This window comes from Apodemus sylvaticus, unplaced genomic scaffold, assembly GCF_947179515.1.
Source record: "Apodemus sylvaticus unplaced genomic scaffold, mApoSyl1.1 scaffold_231, whole genome shotgun sequence".
Classification (NCBI taxonomy): Eukaryota; Metazoa; Chordata; class Mammalia; order Rodentia; family Muridae; genus Apodemus; species Apodemus sylvaticus.
Window position 1 is genome coordinate 68,047 of NW_026263205.1, and position 18,726 is coordinate 86,772.

Below are 18,726 nucleotides of genomic sequence, written 5' to 3' on the forward strand. Positions count from 1 at the left end.
TATCCTGAGTTGGACCGTAAACTACACAAAGGAAATTTGTGACGACACTGTTGAAATGTAAACAAAGCCTAGGCAACAGCAATGTGCCCTGTCAATTAGTTCTGACAATTCAATGTAATATGACAACACTGGAGAAATTAGCTAAGGGCTAATTTTCTGCACAAATAACTACAGCTTTCCTGTAAATATAAAATTACTGTTGAAAACAAAGCAATACTTAGATATTTACCACATCATTCATAATTCCCCAAACTGGAAAATAAACAAAGATATTCTTCAGTAGGTGAACTGATAAACCAACTGTGTACCTGACAGTGGAATATTTAAGTGTTAGGGACAGAGTAGGAGGAAATGAAGATGCTTCCTATGATTGAAGGCAGACAGCAAGGCTACAAAGGCGAGGCGTGTGGATTTGGACATGGGGGGTCTCCTGGGAGCAACCTTTACTGACATCCTGCAGCCCTGTTCTCTGTAGCTTTTGTGCCCATCACTGGGTCACACTGGGTCACACTGGGTCACTCAGTGTTAGCAAGAATCATCCGCCCTGACACCTGCCCAGGCTCCAGGAATCCCACCATGCTGCACGTGATGGCTGGCCGCCTGGCCTCCTCCAGCGAGAACCCTGTTAGGTGGCCTCACCCAGGATCCTCCACAGCGCGGTCCTCCTCTCCTCGGGCTGTGAACTCCCGCTTATCCTCACATGGGGAGCTGAACTCTGTCTTCCTGATTGTAGAATTCTGTCGTAGGACCAGTCTGCCTTGCTGTCTCCTAACTAGCTCTTGAATAGCAATTTCATCATATGACATGCTAAGAAAGGCAAAGATCTATGGAGACACAGGACCAGTGGACACAGAGGAGGGGGAGAAGCACGCAATGCAGAGAGATGGTGAGCACGTGTAATTGCAAATATATATCAAGACGTGTTGTGTAGACCAAAATACATAATAAAACTACTCCAAAATACAGCTTATTAAAACAAATGGCACAAATCTGATGAAGTCAGTCTGGGACGTACTAGATAGGAAAGAACACAAAACACACAGGTTCACCTATTTCAGCAACTGTACCCTTCTCAGGTACAAAATGCACAAGTGTTCTTGAAGTGCAAAAATCACACCCAGCCCCTCTACTGACTGGATATGCCCCTCAGTTATAAAAGGAGTGATGACAAGATACTTGACCCAAACTCCTCTTGACAGAGTTCTTATGATCTTACTTCATGAGTTCAGAGTCACAGGAAACCCATGCATCTGACCCATGGAGGCACGAATATGACATGTTGTACTGTATTTGGGCACATGAATAAAGAATAATACATGTCTTCTCACTTATGAGTTACCACATTAGATAAAAATCATTTGGGAAAAAGAATATGCTTGTAAATTGTACACATAATGCACATAATATCCACGAAGGTAGAGTTTACACAAAGGTCTTCTCAAAGCCAGAGACGATAGCTAACTGCCGTCAGAAGGCCACAGCTTGTAGCTCAGACACCTGATTTCTCTACCAGATTAGACCCAAAAAGCAACGAGATAGGCATCTCTTTTAAAGTCAGGGAGAGGAACAAAAGTAGTAATAAAAATGAGGTTCAGAGGGGATTCCATTTAAATTCCATGCCTGCTGCCGAGTTATATAATTTCCAAAATGAATTTCAATAGGATCAGATCATCATTTAAATCAGTTGATATCCAGCCAACCAAAGCTCTCTACTGAATTTCCTTCTGCATCAACAACAGTTATGAGAGGACTTGGATGCATTTATTACAGTGCACGCTGAAAGCATGAGGCTTACAAAAACACAGCTTCCTGCTAAGCCACAGAGCAGGGTGTTGGAGAGGCCACAGTGTGCAGCTAAGGGATGCAGCAGGCACCAAGTGCATCTGGCCAAGAAAAAGCCACATGCACTGCAGGAAGCCAGACTGGGGGCAGAGGAACCAGATACCCCAGATGCAGGATATGGAGGCTTGGTGTTTTTCTGGCTAGGAATCAGTCTTGTTTTAGTGGATCTTTCCTTGTTATGCCCTAAGATTTGCCTCAGGTCTTGGAAAAGACTTTGGACTTCTAACACTCTTGAGATAAAGAGTAAGAAATCTTTCAAAGTTATAATGAATGCAATTTGCATTAAGAGGTGGCCACAACCCTCTGGGGACCAGGGGTAAAATGTTACAGTTCAAGTGCTGTGTTTGGATGTCTTGTGGTGTTTGTCAACCTGACTGGAATAAAAAACCCTCAGGGCATTAATGAGACACAAGAATGTAGTGGGTATATTTATGCGGGTGCTTCCAGAGAGGTTTAGTTGAGGAACAATTTATCTTAAATATGGGTAGCACTGCTCTATGGGCGAGCACCCTGGACTAAATACAGAGAAAAAAAGGAGTAAGGTAGCTAAACCCCAGTATTCCCCTTCTTCCTTCCTGATCTGGCCACAAACCAAGTTGCTTCCAGTGCCCTTCCTTCCCTGCCATGGTGAACCACCTTCTTCTGAACTACAAGGTCAAACAAATCCTTCCTTCCTTTATGGGCGTTGGCACTGCTTGGGAGCACGTCCTCTACCAATCATATCAGAACCTCCAGGAAAGGGCCAGGTCCCAGGACCCCTCTTATCTTCTCTGGTGCTCCCACCCGGTTCAAATCTGTGAACACAGCAAAAACCAAAGCAAAAATCTTCTATCTAGGACCCAAGTTTTAAAACTATCAGTTGGAAACATAAGAGAGACTGCATAAAGTATGAAGGTCATGACCCATCTGGCAACAATAAAAGATTTATGAATGTGTAAGCAAAGAGTAATTCAGAATCAATGACTCACAGCTCCCTGCAGGAAACTGTATGTGCAACACACTATACAAACCCAAACACCTCAGCTCAGATTCCAGACTAGACTTGGATCCTCCTGTCTACACAAAATCTTCTGCTTTTGAAGTAATAGAATGGAATAATTATGGGGCAGAAGCCTTAACAGTTTCCTGCAGTTGGTTTTCTCTCTCCACGAAGTTCCAAATTAGTACAAATATGAGTTTCATAGAAGTGTTAAAAACTCAGACTTCGTAATCCCAACAGAATCTCAAGCAATTTCAGACATGGCCCTACATACCCTTCTGCGATTTTGTACAATGTATGTCAAGCACGGAGCTCAGCACTGATGATTATAAAACAAAAATATCAACTTTGAAAAATGTTCTTTATCAAAGGATGATCTTTATCATGTAGAAACAAACACTAAGTAGAGATTTAATTCGTGAGAAACAAAGGAGCTTATCTCATCAGTATGCAGACTTACTCTCCGGGGCAGGAGGCTATAAATGGACATGTTTAGAAGCCTTGGTATGAGAACTAAATTCTGATATGGGATGGGCACATGATGCCATCATTTAACACAGAGAACAGACACCATTCTGGGAAGCATCTTTTAGGAGACTGAGAGTCAGGGAGAGTGGTATGTGTAGCTACAGAGCCAGGATCTTCACCAGGACTATGATTACCATATTTGTCAAACAAAACAAATTGAAATCCATGGGTAAAGAGGAGCAGGAAGAGGAGGAGGAAGAAGAGGATAAAAGAGAAGAAGGAAGAAGGGGGAGAGAAGGAAGAAGAGGAGGAGGAGGAGAAGAAGGAGGAAGAAAGCTGGAAGTTACATGAGAAAGGACTGGGGGATGGAAAGGGTTGCTGGGGTGGGAGTGACTATATTCTGAACATATATGAAAATCTGAAAGAAAAAATAATTAAAAAAATAATAACATTGATTTAGTTTGTTTCAATGATTAATAAAGGTCTTAATAAAGATTAACTATTGGAGGACTGTCAATCTAAATGTGAGAAGGAAGACATAGAATTTCACAAACAAAATTAAAAATATTCACACAGACAAGCAGGAGGGAAAAGCAAGCCTACCACTTTTACTGGCAAAAAATGCATCTATGTGCATGTGTCTACACCCATACCAGAATGTGTGTCTGTGAGTAAGACAGAGAAAAGAGGGTGGAGGATGCAAACTGAGACCAAATGGGGACAGGTTTCACCCCAATGCCAATTCTCAACAAAAACTGAATCATTCAGATTATGTAACAACTTCACAGAGGGTCTCTAGAATGTTTTTTTCTATGTAACATATCATGACTTGAGTGGTGGAAGAGTGCAACTGATCAGTCAGAAAAACTCACTCAATACAGGCTTTGCAAGATGTGGCGAGCATGTGTCTGCATTCTACAAAGAGCACCTACAGATTTGTTGGGTTACAAGACCAACACGGTCACTAACTGCTCCCCCTGCTCTGAGGACGTAATCCTGGATGGTCCAGCAGACTCTGGATAGCTACAAACATCCTTGCTAATCTAAGGGAAGAAAATTAGAGAGAGAATTATTGATGCTATGCTGTAGCCAAGAGATGTCTCCAGAACTAGAAAAGAGAGTTCTCCTAGAGCCTCCAGCAGTGTAGCTTTTGGTGACACCAAGTGATGTCCCCTAGTGGGACTTGTGAGGACTTTGAACTTAGAACCACAAGTGAAGTAGGTGGACACTGTTTGGGGGCATTTGCACTGTGGGAATTTGCTCCTGCAGCAACAGGAAGCTGATCTCAGTGAAGAGTTTTTCTTTGGAAACAGGAGCATTCTATATTCTCTTTTTATTGCTGTATGCATGGTCCTTGATTCATGATTTACAAAAGTCCATTTGCATTACAGAGACTGACTCATGAATGGATTTTAGAACCAACTAAAATTCTTGTTTAACTTCAAGATGTGTGTAGATAGACCTGTCAGATGTCAAAGCATGTGACAGCACTTGGCAGGACCCTGATCTCCTGTGGGGGAACAGAAAGGCCAGTTGGTGGGTTTTTGCAGCACCGTTACTAATTACAGCCAAGTAATTCTTTAATCCTAACTAGGATATAATATGGAATCTAGTGGTTGTTCCATCTCTCACTAAATTAATTAAGTTGTGGCAATAGGCAAGATCTCACCACCTTCCTAAAACAGAAAAACACACCACACATAAAAGAGAACACACATAACAGCCCTTTCCATGTGCAGCTGCAAGAGGTGAGAACCCAGCACCATCTGCATGGTCAAGAAGCGCATGGTGACAGTCAACTGAGACCCATGTCATAGTGCTTCATAAGGATGAGCACATCAAATGTTCACAGGGACCTTCTGACGTCGATGTTATCTACAGGTGTATTTAGAAATGATGAAAGGGGACTGGAGGTGTTGAGTGACTCACCTAAGTTCACAAGTTAGAAAGCAGAGGATCTGGGGTGCAAATTCACCAGAAGGCGCTTTCCACAAACCCACGGCTTCATTTACTATTCTTCACTTGGAAGCAGAGTTTTGCTGCTGTTCTAAAAAAATAAATCCTAGGGGGAAGATGGATGTTGATGAAAAAAAAAAAAAGCCAAAGCCAATTTACTTTTGACAAACAAACAGGTGGTATTACTTAGGGAGAAACACCAGAGGATGACTTGGGACAGGATTTGTGTTTTTAATATTTCATTAGAGCGAGGCAAAGTCTCCTGAGAGAGAGACTCAGACTGGATACTGCAAAGCAGAAGCCAGCTTGCCTCCGTGGGTTATCACAGAGGGGTTCTTTCTGTGACTTGTTTTCTGGCATTGTTGGCGATGATGGCCTGTGAGGTGGTGAACAGTTCGTTTCATAGTAACCAGCATGATGCCTTCTAAGTTATGTTTCTCTGGTAGAGAAAGTCAGGGTTTGAAAGCCAGCCTGGACCACCAGGTTGGGTGGCTTTTGTGGGAAGGTGGTTGATGACCGACTGCGACTTTTTTTTCTTTTTCCTCCTCAGATCTCCTCATCTCCTCAGTTTCCTGTACATGGTTCATGCATTTATGTGCATGTGTGCTCATGTGCAGGCTCACGCTCCCATGTATGGCTTGAGCGAGCCAGGAGGATTATCTTCCTCAGTCACCCTGTCTTCACCTAGTTTTTTGAAACCTAAAGTGCTCAGGTCACTGAATCTGGAGCTGTCCATCTCAGCTACACTGGGTGCTGAGCTCCTGGGATCTGTTGGTCTCCACTGGGGTTGCAGGCACGTGCACCCAGCAAATGCACAAGTACTAGGCTTCCAAATTCAGGTTCTTCAGCTCCCTTCACCCAGTGCTGCCACCATGGCTAACAAATGGCGACAAGCTTCTATCTAGGAAATTTACAATTACCTAGAGCACTTAACCAGTATACATTTCACAAAGAACTGTAAGTTACTATTAAAACCAGAAAGTTAAAATACAACCAGAGGCACTTAGCACCTGAGAGAGCTGAGCATATTCAGCTTCTCCAAATACACCCAGTGTCTCCACTGTCCTCCATCCTTCAGAAGCCCATGAGCCCTTCCAACTGGTGATGGGTTTACATTCTCATGCCTGTTTCCATGACTTACAAAGGTTCAATATCTTCTCATTCTTGCCAACATTTATGTTTAATAGTAGCCATCCTACTGGGTATGAGGCACTCAGAAAATCACTTATGAGTCTTCTATCTGTATTCTTTTATTAAAAAAAAATGTATTTTATGTACATTGATGTTTGCCTGCACGTATGTCTCTCTGTGAGGGCATCAGATCCCCTGAACTGGAGTTTCAGTCAGTTGTGAGATGCCAGGCAGGTGCTAGGTGCTGTCAATTGGACCTGGGTCCTCTGGAAAAGATGTTAGTATTCTTAAATGCTGAGACATGTCCAAGCCCCTTTCACTGCATTCACACAAGAATTATTAACACATAATTATCTCAATAAAAAGAAAAATTATATAGACAGTAACAGTTCTGGTTGCAACTTCCTCCCTCATCATTTTAGTTTTAAGTGAATTTCATTCACTAATCCGCCTCTACCGTCAGGATCATGCTCCCCTCCCCTACAAGATGAAACAGTAAATATGAAAACTACCTTAACTTGTGGGTCTGAAATGCTTGCTACATGTGCATCCCTGAGACTAAACTCAGTCAACAAAACCCACAACTGCCAGTACAGGTGAGGAGACATGAACTACCATAGCTGACTCGCACACATCTACAAATAACTCTGGAGACTTGCAACTGCATGTGTCATTTAAAAGGATATTATTCTCTTATGCCCTGGATGGTCAAAGTCCCCAGATGCTTAGATATTAAAGACCTGGCCTCACTGCAGCAGTATTCAGAGGTAACTTGGGATGGATCACAAGGGCCCACAATATAACGGGCTGGGGAGAAGCTTTCCTTATAAGAGAATGTAGAGTTCTATCACTGATGTGCAGTCTCACACAGTCCGAGAAACAACTATTGGTTGAAAACCTAAAACTGTAAAATAAACATTTTAGAAAATATGTCTCCTCAGGTATCTTGTCACAGCTACAGAAAGACTTAAATGCTAATTTAAATTATAGTTGTCTTTCTAATTAATATCTGACAGTAAAATGTAATTACTACAAGTAATGAACCCACATCCATACTATTGAGATTGGCAGTTCCTCCCCAGTGTCCTGTTTCTGTCTTTGCATCCTATCCAGGATACTAGATTATGCGTTGTGGTTTCTTAGGGGCCTCTGACTGGGACACTGCCCAGACTTCATGCTTTGAGGAGTGCCAGTCAGGAACTCTGTAGAATGACCTTCCATTACAACTTCCACAATATTTTTTCTCCTTTTGAGCCCTGGGTGGTGAGCTAGGAAGAAAAGCACCCCTCTTGCTCACAGTGTGCCGTGCACACAGGATCAACACAAATATGGCTGGTGGTCTGAACCTTAAGCACTTGCCACCTGTGGCTGCCAGGAGCTCTGGAAGGCAGTCCTTCTGCCTACCAGAGCATCCCATCATTTTGAGTCTGTGTGTATTTGCTTTGTTTTGCTTTCTATGCGCAATGCAAGCAGCTCTAAGCTCATGACACTTTCCACTGCAGTAACAGAATCTGTGTAGTTGATCCCATCCTACCCGGCACTGTCGATTCCTACTATCATACACACATTCTTGACATATTAAAGATTCCTCTTTTGGTGACAATAAGGCAAAAATACTTTCAGACTTGTGTGCTACTTCCGGCCAGCTCATGGGTCACGGCCTTTACTGTAGATAGTAAAGGACTGTGCCGTGAGCTTGACTCAAGTGCCCAGAACTCTAAACGTTTCTTCTCATCTACTGTCTTTCTGTATTCTGATGTAATGGGTGAGGAAACATCAGAACACATGACCATTGTTGTGTCTGAGAACACTGGAGTCTCTTTTGCTAGTAGGATAAGCGGCCTGTGCCCCGATGAAGCAGTCCACCTCCTAAATGGAAGCTACTTGTCTTAGCTCCCCTGGCCAAAGTATCTTTCTGAACCATCCCTTATTGCACAAAATAGTATCTTCGACCCCAAACCATGTCCACAGCATCTCCTTTCTATACAGTAACACAACCACAACATATTTTCAAATGCCATTTACTCTGCCAACTCTACCTGCACTTTAAGGCTACTAAAGGCTTTTATCCCTTCCACAATTCCTCACTCTTATCCAATGGTCTCCATTACAGAGGTCACTATGATCAGGCCTTCTGTAACGCCTCCTCTCATACTGGGACGCCCTGCAGGCTTTTCTCCTTACTGTTTCTTCTTAATCACCTGTATTTCTGGCCTAGGGGAAGCCTTTCCTCCATCCACACTCTTAACTTTATACCATCGCATGCTGTTTTCCAGCTCTATATGCCTACTGCTAGACTTCTTACATTTAGCTGCCTAGAGAATCTCCATGTGGATGTGCAATGCACGCTTTAAATCTAGGATGTATAAAAGCATTCGGATTCTTTCACTCAAACAAAAGAAAATCAATACAATAAAAAACAAAAACCCTAGTGTTGTTTGCACAGGAATTCCCATCCTGGCAAATGAAATGGCATGAACCACTCACCCAGTGTCAGACCAAAAATGTGAGACTCCTAACTCAGACTCCTTATCTTCCAAGCCACTGTACTAGCAAACCCTGCAGGCAGGCTGGCCTTGAAACTGGGCCTCAAATCCAAGGACGTTTCTCTTCCTCTACTACCCCGCCCTGCAGATCTGCTGCACCTCTCCTGGCCCTACACAGTTCCCATAATTCCATTTCTACCTCTCCTATAATTCACAGGCTGTTCCCAAGGTTCTCCAGCAAAGGATTGTGATTATCGTGGAACAGATTTTTTAAAAAAGATTAAAGGTAAATAAATGTCCAAGGCACAGCCTGAGACTCGGTGTCTACCTGATTTAAAAAAAAAAAACAATCTATAGATAGCCCATGGAACAATGAAACAATAATAAAGGTGCTCAGCCTTTGGCAGAACCATTAGCACACAGGATCTTCTAACATAAAAATGCTGATGTTTACAGAGTAGCCGCCCCCCCCCCCCCCAGTTGGTTCAGGAAAAGATCAAAGACTATTCTAGTTAGGTGGAGGGTCTAGCATAAGAATCTAACCTTCTGACAACATGACACAATGCTGTCAACCAAGAAGCTCAAGATTCAGAAGGGTACAATCCAAAAAAAGAAAAAGAAAAAAAAAGAAAGAAAAGGTTTTTTTTTAAATTGAAAATTTCTTTTAAAAAGTTGTATGTGTGTATATATATATATATATATGTGTTTTTGTCTATGTATGCATGTAGTTTGTGTGTAGTAGTACCGACAGAGGCCATAAAAGGGTCTTTAATACCCTGGAGCTGGAAATTACAGGTGGCTGTAAGCCAAACTGTGGTCCTCTGAAGAGCAGCTGAGTTGCCCCCCAGCCTCACATGCTCTTTAAAAGCTTATCTTGGGCCACATCTGTAACTCTCCTAACGCAATCCATCATCATGCCACAGGCTGAACAAACCTGGTAAAGCCACAATATATTTGTACATAGGAATTATGGTTATAGAGATCAAAGGATTGAATATCCTCGCTTACCAATGGTTGCAAACAGGTGATTAATAACAAACGGCTGGTGTCGAGAATAATGGAAACCCTACAAAGCAGAGAACGAGAACAAGACAAAAGAAAAGACAGCAAAACACAGTCACTGCAGAGAGACAGCACAGATGGTGAACAACCATAAAGATCATTCAAACTATCCATCTCCGAAGACCACAGTAAGAGTCCGCTTAACACCAGCGGGGGAACCAGAAAAGGCTGCGAGTGGAAGTGAGTCCACGTGCTCTGCTAGTGAATAAATAGGATATGCTCCTTAAAAAAAAAGAAAAAAAAAACCAACTCAGAATGACTCTACGGAGCTACACGTGCATGACTGCAAGTTTCCACACCCACAACATTCTGAAAAGACGCTTTCACTGTGCTGAGGAGTGTATGAAGTCACAACCGGATGTCTATCAAAATGTCACTTCACTGACCATGACTTCCCCAAGGATGCGGCCAATAGGAGCAGGCTGTTCCCACAGAACAAGATCTACCTCAAGCTCACTGGGTGCCTAGAACTCAGCCCCTTGGGGTGTGTCAGATCTAATCTACAAACAGGGAGATTGAAACTATGTGAGCCAGTGACCTGCTCAAGATGTCACAGCCAATCAAAATCCCTGTGAGCCCACAGCCTGGGTCTCCTGATCCAGAGTCTGTAGATCTATAAAAAGAAGGACCTCATTTGCAATAGTGGCACAATCTGCAAAGCCACTGTGTACAGCCTTGTGTGTTAGACTTATTAGACTTAGCAGTCAAAACTGAGAGTAAACACTGCATCATTCCACATTGGATGGGTGTGTTGACTGGGCCTTGAAGTTATTTTATAGTCAGTACACATGGCCTACATTTTACTTACTTGATCAACATTAGTTTTATGGTAGATTACAACTATGAGCAGCAATTGTGAGATGAGCCCCACCCTACCCCAGCCTTATTTCCTCTGTTCTGTGAGTCACTTAGTCACGTAAACTGAACATTCTTAAGTATCCAAACTATTGGCTCCTGAAATAAGGGAAAATGAAATGGCGTTTTTCCTCTGCAACTTTTAAACTTCCAATCTGTAGTAAGTGAAGATGCCCAGGAAAATCTGAGGACGGTTCAGAATTATTTGTACCCAGCACCTATTCCTCCCAAGGGTTAAATGTGACCTAGCTAAAGACACTAATAGCGAGACTGTATAAGCAGCTCTGTCAGTTCACTATGTAGATAGCTTCTTGTGGCCACCATCTATCAAGAGACCTTTCTCTTACACAAGCTCACGGCCACACTCATCTGTGGTGTGCTTGCTTGACCTCTATGAACCTATGCAAAGCAGTTTCACAATAGCCAGAATACAGAATAGAGGAGGCTCCTTAGCGCATGGCGGACAGGCAGCAGAGGACAAGTCACACCAGACTCTAACTTCTAAGTTTCCACCACGCCCAACAGTGGTAGCAACTAGGGACAGAGAGAACAAATGAGCCTCTGGGGAGATTTCCTAGAGAACATTAATGTAACTCCTCCCTTGCTTTATTTTGATCAGCACTTAAACCATCATTCCATATGCAACATATATGCATAAATTTGTATACATATATACTAATACAATGACTCTACAATGTGCCAAGATAAGAAAGAAGGAGAAGAATGATTTCGGAGGAACAGACAGTGCCCAGGACTTCCTTTGATGGATAGTAGTCCTGTGGGACTAATGAGGATCAGCTCAAATATGAGGATCTAGAAGTTCTAAGCCAGGCCCTTTATCATGCAATCTACCAAAACTTGGATCTAATGTGGGTACATGAAGGTTATTAGTTTTATTTTTTAAATAGAAAACACCTGATTGATAAAGTATTCTGTATCCACAGTCAAAATAACATGTCTCTTCACAAGCAATATCCAAACTGTTAGGCAAAACTCTTGAGGAGACAGGACACAGAATCGGCCTGCTAAAGAGTTTTTGGGTTCTCCAAAGTTCCAGCAGGCTCTCATAGAACTTGGAGTTCCAATTCTAATCACCAGGGCACAGTGACATAAGAACTGCAATCCTGAAGGCAGCAGGGTCTGGTCAGATCATTTTCTACTGTCTTGAGAAAATGACATATCTGACAGCCATGAGGTGTCTCTGTCACTGTTCTGTTGCTGTGAAGAGACACTGTGACCAAGGTGACTCTTATAAAAGAAAGCATGTGACTGGGGGTTTGCTTACAGTTTTGGAGGTTTGGTCCATTATCATGGCAGGGAACCAGGCTGCACAGATGGTACTGGAGCAAAGATAAAGGGAGAGGGAGGAGGAAAGAAGGAGAAGGAGGGAGAGGAAAGAGGGTCAGAGGCAAGGAAGGAGGGAGAGAGACGAGAGGGAGCGAGGGAAGAGAGGAAAGGAGGGAGGAGAAAGAGGGATGGAGGGAAGAAAGGGGGAGAGAGAGAGATCACCAGTACAAAGCACCCCCCACCCCACCCCACTCCACCCCACCAATGCCATACTTCCTAATCCATGACTTCAAATATATGAACCTATGGGAAGCATTCTTATTCAGCCCACCAGTGGTTACTGCCCTTAGTAAGGTCAGAACAATTTTTCATACTCAGTGCTCTGTGGTGGCCTAGGAAAAGGTCCCAATTGGAATTTATTAAAAAACAAAACAAAACAAAAACAGAAACAACCCTTGTTTTCACATACAGGGATCCATATTTATGAGTTGCAATGCTATCCAGGTGTTCAAGTGGAGGTCTCTGAGCATGTCCCATCTGCTAGGAGGCTACTGCCCATGAAAAGAGGGCTTCTGCGCACTAAGCATTCCTCCTAGGATCAGTAGAAGGGGTAGGGTCTGCCGCTTACACACTGACAAAAGGGAGCAATTATAAACAACCCCGGATGAAACACATTTTGCAATCACTTATGAAAAGAAGATGGATATGGGAAGACTTGATTTTTAAAAAATATGTTTCTCTAGTTTTCTAGGAAGCTGTAGTATGTCAGTGAAGATAAGCATAAGAAAATGATCATTTTCCTGACCATACAGAAAAAGCTGGTTTCACAGGTTAAAAAGCTGTGCTTTTAATGTGAAAAGCTCTACTCCTCAAAAGGGACCAGGGGCAGTACTAGCATACAAGTGGCTACTGAACACCACAGCCTTTGTTGCTTCTGTGGGTAATCTTTGTCAGGGCGTGTCTGACTGTAAGTTGGAATCACTGGTCTAAGGGAACCCTGAGCACCTAGGCCTATGGGCTTAAGCAGCCTTTACAATTACCTTGGCCCAACTCAGATCTGCCATTGCTGCCTCCCTCCCACTGTCTATCCCCCCTTTCTTCCCCCCTTTCTTCCCTCCCTTCACACTACTTTCCTTCAGTCTCTGAAAGGACTCTTCAACTCTTACTTACTGGCTAGAGATTTTCCTATGAAGGTAGGGATGAGGGGGAAAAATCAAAGTTGATGTAAAAATGAAAGGTTTGGGGGTAAGGGAGGACACTACCCGTCTCCTGAGCTCCCTATGTTTTTATCTCTCAAAGCCAGGTTCAAGGAAAGTACACAGTTGTCACTGTCATCTCCAAGACATGGGGAAGGTAATGTAGCATCAGGAGAGGAAGGAAGTCCAGTTTTTAAACAGCAGACCTTGGTCCCAATGCTAACTGCAGACCTATCATCTAGCAAATGAGGTAATTCATCTGCAGTGAAAGCCAGAGACACACCAGAGAGGGCAAACCCCATACCAACCCCACCAGGATTCCACAACCATTCCATTATGGTAACTATAAGAGAAGGCAATGCCATAGGGCTTTTTATACAGCTCCAAATGTTTACCATGCAGTCATTTAATCAATTATTACAGATCTATTGACTGTAAGACCTAAGGTATCAAATGCTGTTGTCCTTTCTTGGCCCTAGAAATCACCCTAGACAGGAAGAAATTGGTCCAAGCTGAAGAGACTGGCCTAGAGTCTCTTCTGATTCTGCAGACGCTCAAGGAGTTATTTCCAGATATGCAGAGACCTCCAGCCAGAGAGAGACCACCAGTCATCTCCCTGAAGCAGCAGGTGGAACCCTAAAAACTTAAGTATCCATCAACCAACTTCATTTGCAAAGAGCTTTTCTGCGTAAACCCTGGGCGCTGGGCAAAGACACTTAATAGAAACCTCCAAAACAACAAATGTGGGCCCATGCTAAAAATAAGGAACAAACCAATCCAAGGCTCATTTTTTAAATATATTGCTATGGTTTGGATGTGGGCTGAGGCTCCTCTAGGGCTCATGTGCTGAAATCCCTGTTGTGAGGCACTAAGAGGCGTCAGTTTCATCTGTGACACTTAGGAGGACTGATTGGGATAAGACATCATCATTGAAGTACAGATCTACGCATGAACGCTGCTGGCTTTTAACAGACATACTGTCTCTTACATGCCCCATGTGATAGTGTGCACAGCCTTGGACTCTGACAGCAAGGTCATCACAGCCTCTGGAATTTTGTTGCAACAATATAAAACAGACTGATATGCATTAAAGTCGAGGAAAATGTTAAAGCTCAATATAATCCTCGCAGCCACGAGAAGCTGGTGAAACCCCGTGAAGGTGTCTCCCCCTTCAGTATAGCAGAGGAAAGCCTCACAGCACCTACCCCACTAAGCAATCAACATGAAATTTCAGTTTTCAAGTAAAATGCTGAGAGTGATCATGAGAGTGTGACAGGGTGTGCGAGCGTCCTATCTCCATGCTCTCCATTCTCCTAGTGGGCAGGCCAGAGGTCTCCAAAATTTTGTGCCTTTACTTTAATGAAATAAGACCATTGGCCAGGAAAACAAAGCCCTAGAAAAGAGCTCTGAGACCCCACTACCCTCTAACTGCTCCTCAACCCAGTCCATTTGTAGGCCTAGCAACTTGGTATATTCCTTGGGTACCCAGTAACGAGGGAACACACCCAAAACCACCATCCCAGTCACCACTCCTCTAGACAGCATTGCACTGGTGTCCCTCTGGATGATGCTGTCCAGTCACTGCATTTCCTACTGGTACTTCAAAAGATCGCTGACCAGAAAGCACATGGCTGCCCCGGACGCCACGCCCTCTAGCACTCAGACCCAATCAGGCTACCAGACCTGCGTTGTGTCAAGTAGACTATTACGTCTCTACCCATGTGTCTGTCCTTTCATTCCTTCAAATTGGTTGCAGTGTAACATCCCCAGGGCCTTCCTAGACTGCTTTCCAAAGGGCAGAGCTTCCTCCGTGCCCCAGACAGACTGGCTATAGACAGAGTACAACCCTGTGTAGTCTAACTGGTCCTACAAGAGTACCAGCCCTAGCCAGCCAAGACGCCTGGAACCATATTTTATGTTTTTGAAGCTACTATAAGACAGTGCCAAAAGATTCCTGTGTTTCAGTGATCACTTTAGACCAAATGAAAGAGAATTCTAACTCACATAAAAAAAAGTACATTCACAGAAATCATTATTCCAAACTCCACAGACCAAATAATAGATTCAAGACTATCTTAAGACAATCGAAATGACAGAAATAATATGAGACTTGTGGGAAAGGGAAGGATTGTGGGTAGGTGTAACTCCTTCAATTCTGAGGTGGTACTCTACAGATGACAACACACATTCCACAAGGTGTTTCTCACTGTTAGCCAGAGGGAACACTGCATAAGCCGCCACACCCAAAGTCAAAGGTCACAAGCTATCAGTCATGAGTGAGATATATTTGTGAGTTGGGGATATAGTTCAGGTATGGACTCCCCATCTTTCATGTATCTTTCCCACCACCACCACCACCACCACCACCACCACCACCACCACCACCCACCCACACACACACACACACACACACACATACACACACACACACGCGCGCGCACTGCTTCTGTGTGTGTGTGTGTGTGTCTGTCTCTCTCTCTCTCTCTCTCTCTCTCTCTCTCTAATACATTACTGTTATACAACCACATCTTTGACCACCAATATCACTTTGGGGACTCCAGCTGCACAAGGTCAGAATTTCCTTCTATTATAGCTCAAACATATCTCTCATACAAACTTGTGAAACTGTCCTAGGAATCTTTACTTATCTGAATTTCCTTCTCATGAGAACTTATCTTCTCAGCACTAAGCTGGACTTGAACTTGACCAGCCTAAAGACCACTCTTTTCTCCCTGCTGTAAGCGTTTGGTCCCCAGCACATAGGCAACCTCAGCTCAGAACAGGTTCCAGAACGTCACTGCATAGAAGGGAGTTGTCTCCTGGTCTGCATACTTACTTCTGTCTAAATATTCTCAACCAACTACTCTCAGGTTGGAACAGTGATAACCTGGTGTTTGAACTGTGTCCCTTAAGAGCTTAAATTTATTGGACTTCAGTAAATCAGGGACATTCCTACTGCCATTATTACTAATTTAATAACTACTATGCAGGGGCTGGAGAGATGGCTTATTGGCTAAGAACAGGTGCTACTCTTGCAACAGACCTGCGTTTGGTTCCCAGCACCCACACTATGACTCACAACCACCCATAACTCCAGGTCCAGGGCATCTGACACTTTTGACCTCCAAAGCATTAGCGCATTAGAGCATATGCATGGTACATATTCATTCATATACATACAGGCAAAACAACCATACACAAAAGTTAAAAAGCAACTAGGCGGTGGTGGCGCGCGCCAGTAATCCCAGCACTCTGGGAGGCAAAGGCAGGCAGATTTCTGAGTTTGAGGCCAGCCTGGTCTACAGAGCTTGTTCCAGGACAGCCAGGGCTACACAGAGAAACCCTATCTCAGGAAACAAACAAACAAACAAACAAAAAGATAAAAAGCTTAATATTTTTTTAAAAAAACTACTAGGCAAATTAAGTATTTAAAGCAAGGAAACCAAAACAAAAAACAAGTAATCAAAGAAACAAAAACCCAGCCAAGTCTCTTTTATGCAGAAATGTATATATGCTTACCTTTGGCATGCAGTTATAAGAGGTGACTGGAAAAATTGTAGCACTCTTCAAAAAGATGATGTTTTCTGCTGTCTGAGGACACCTTAAATGTGACAGAGCTACAGTGATCCTCCAAGCTCTTAAGCCAGCTGGGATGACACTGTAGGAGTAGAACCTGTGGGATCTGTAGAGAAATGAAAAGGAACAGGTATTAGGTGTGCTTGTTTATTTGAGTTCAATTGTCCATTTCAAAGAAAAAAGAAAAAAGACACTGGAGCTCAGCAGTTAAAAGTGTTTACAACTCGTGCTGAGGACCTGAGGTTGTTTCCCAGCACCAACTGCTTGTAACTGCAACTCCTAGTTGATTCAATATCCTCTTCTGGTCCTAGATACCTGTTTTACACAGGCAGAAGCCCGCGCGCACACACGTGTGCGTGTACACACACACACACACACACACACACACACACACACACACACACACACAGGCACACTGACACTGCATGAGCAGCAGATAAGGAAATCACAATGGGAGAAAGGCTCTCAAGTATCTCCAGTCCTCTCCTCTACTCCTACACAACGCCACAAACAGAAGGAAAGCCTCCAGAGGCAACAGAGGCCAGGCCATAGGAAGAGGGGCACACAGCGCCCTGTCTACAACTCACAGGCTCTTGCACTGCCATTTGTCCAGGTGTCGTCCACTGAGTCCCCAGCACGAAGGCTCAAAGCACCCCCTGTCTATACCAGGGAATCTGAGACGAGCACTCAAATTTACATGGTAGTTAAGAGGCAAGCAGCTACCACAGGTGCCCATCCTCCGTCCTGCGTGTGGCACTGGCAGTGCATTCGCTGTGCACACACTTGGGCAAACACGTCTGGTTTCCTCTGGCATTTTCAAGACGATTCTGGTGTGCTCTGCAGATTCCCAAGAGAGTTCACGGGCATCTTTAATCATTTCAAGCCCAGAGGGGATCTGTCCTGACAGTTCGATTGGAGGAGATCTATTAATTCATTCCTAGGATGATTGTGTCCTCAAAATGTTAAAAGCCTCACAGAAAAATTAATTCTATTTTACTCAAATAGGAAGTGATAATTCAAGCAGGACTATCGTGAAATGTTACAAGGCAAGTCCATAAATTTTGATTTAAAAATGAATCCCTCTGTATGCATTCTCTATCTCAAGAGTCGGATGGTTTTAACAATTTGAATTATTATACGGAAAAACCTACAAGCAAATACAATGAGAAGACTTAATGTCTTTCTGTAGGTGTTTACTGTAAGATAAAACAAAGTGCTGGTATCTAAACTCAAGTTCTTATTTCTCCTGCTGAAACCACAGTCTTTATTACCTATGTGACTTTGGCCATGACCCGACCAACCACCTCTACGTTTCTAAGTTCCAGATTTGTGCTAGAAGAGAGTTAGATTTTTAAAGATTTTAATTAATAGAGAACTTGTCTCAACTCAGGCTTTCTAAAGAATACTTGTACGGCTACTGGATCTAACAATTTTCGAGGGCATACATGAATGACTGCTTTTACAAAGCATTAATTCACTTGGGGAGTGTGTAAGTCAGCTTTCTATTGCTATAACAAAATACCCAAGGAAAATAATTGACTTAGATAGAGGAAAGATTTATTATGGCTCAGCGTTTTAGAGCATTTAGTCCATAGGAGGCTGGCTCCATTGTTTTGGGGCCTATGGCAAGACAGAACACCATGGAAGGAATACATGATATAACAATGTTTGCTAACCTCACAGCGGATGGAAAGTGAAAGAGAGAGAAAGCAGCCTGGGTTCCAATATCCCTTCCAGATATCAGGCAAGGGGGCCTAACTTCCTTCTTGGAAACCAGTAGTTCTCACCTTTCCTAATGCTGCAGCCCTTTAAAACAGTTCCTCATGTTGTGGTAACCCCAACTATTAAATCTTGTTGCTACTCCATAAGTATAATTTTGCTACTGTTA

General features: G+C 43.3%; 1 protein-coding gene across 4 annotated transcripts in view; it reads right to left on the reverse strand.

The window, feature by feature from the left end:
* The window catches only part of LOC127676129 (cytoplasmic protein NCK2-like), a 29,334-nt gene extending 12,394 nt beyond the window's left edge, over positions 1–16,940 (reverse strand). For all 4 annotated transcript variants that reach the window (XR_007975671.1, XR_007975672.1, XR_007975670.1 and 1 more), the window contains exon 1: positions 16,782–16,940. The gene's annotated coding sequence lies outside the window, so the exon portion shown is untranslated. The remainder of the gene's footprint in view (positions 1–16,781) is intronic.
* Between the last annotated feature and the right edge of the window lie 1,786 nt (positions 16,941–18,726).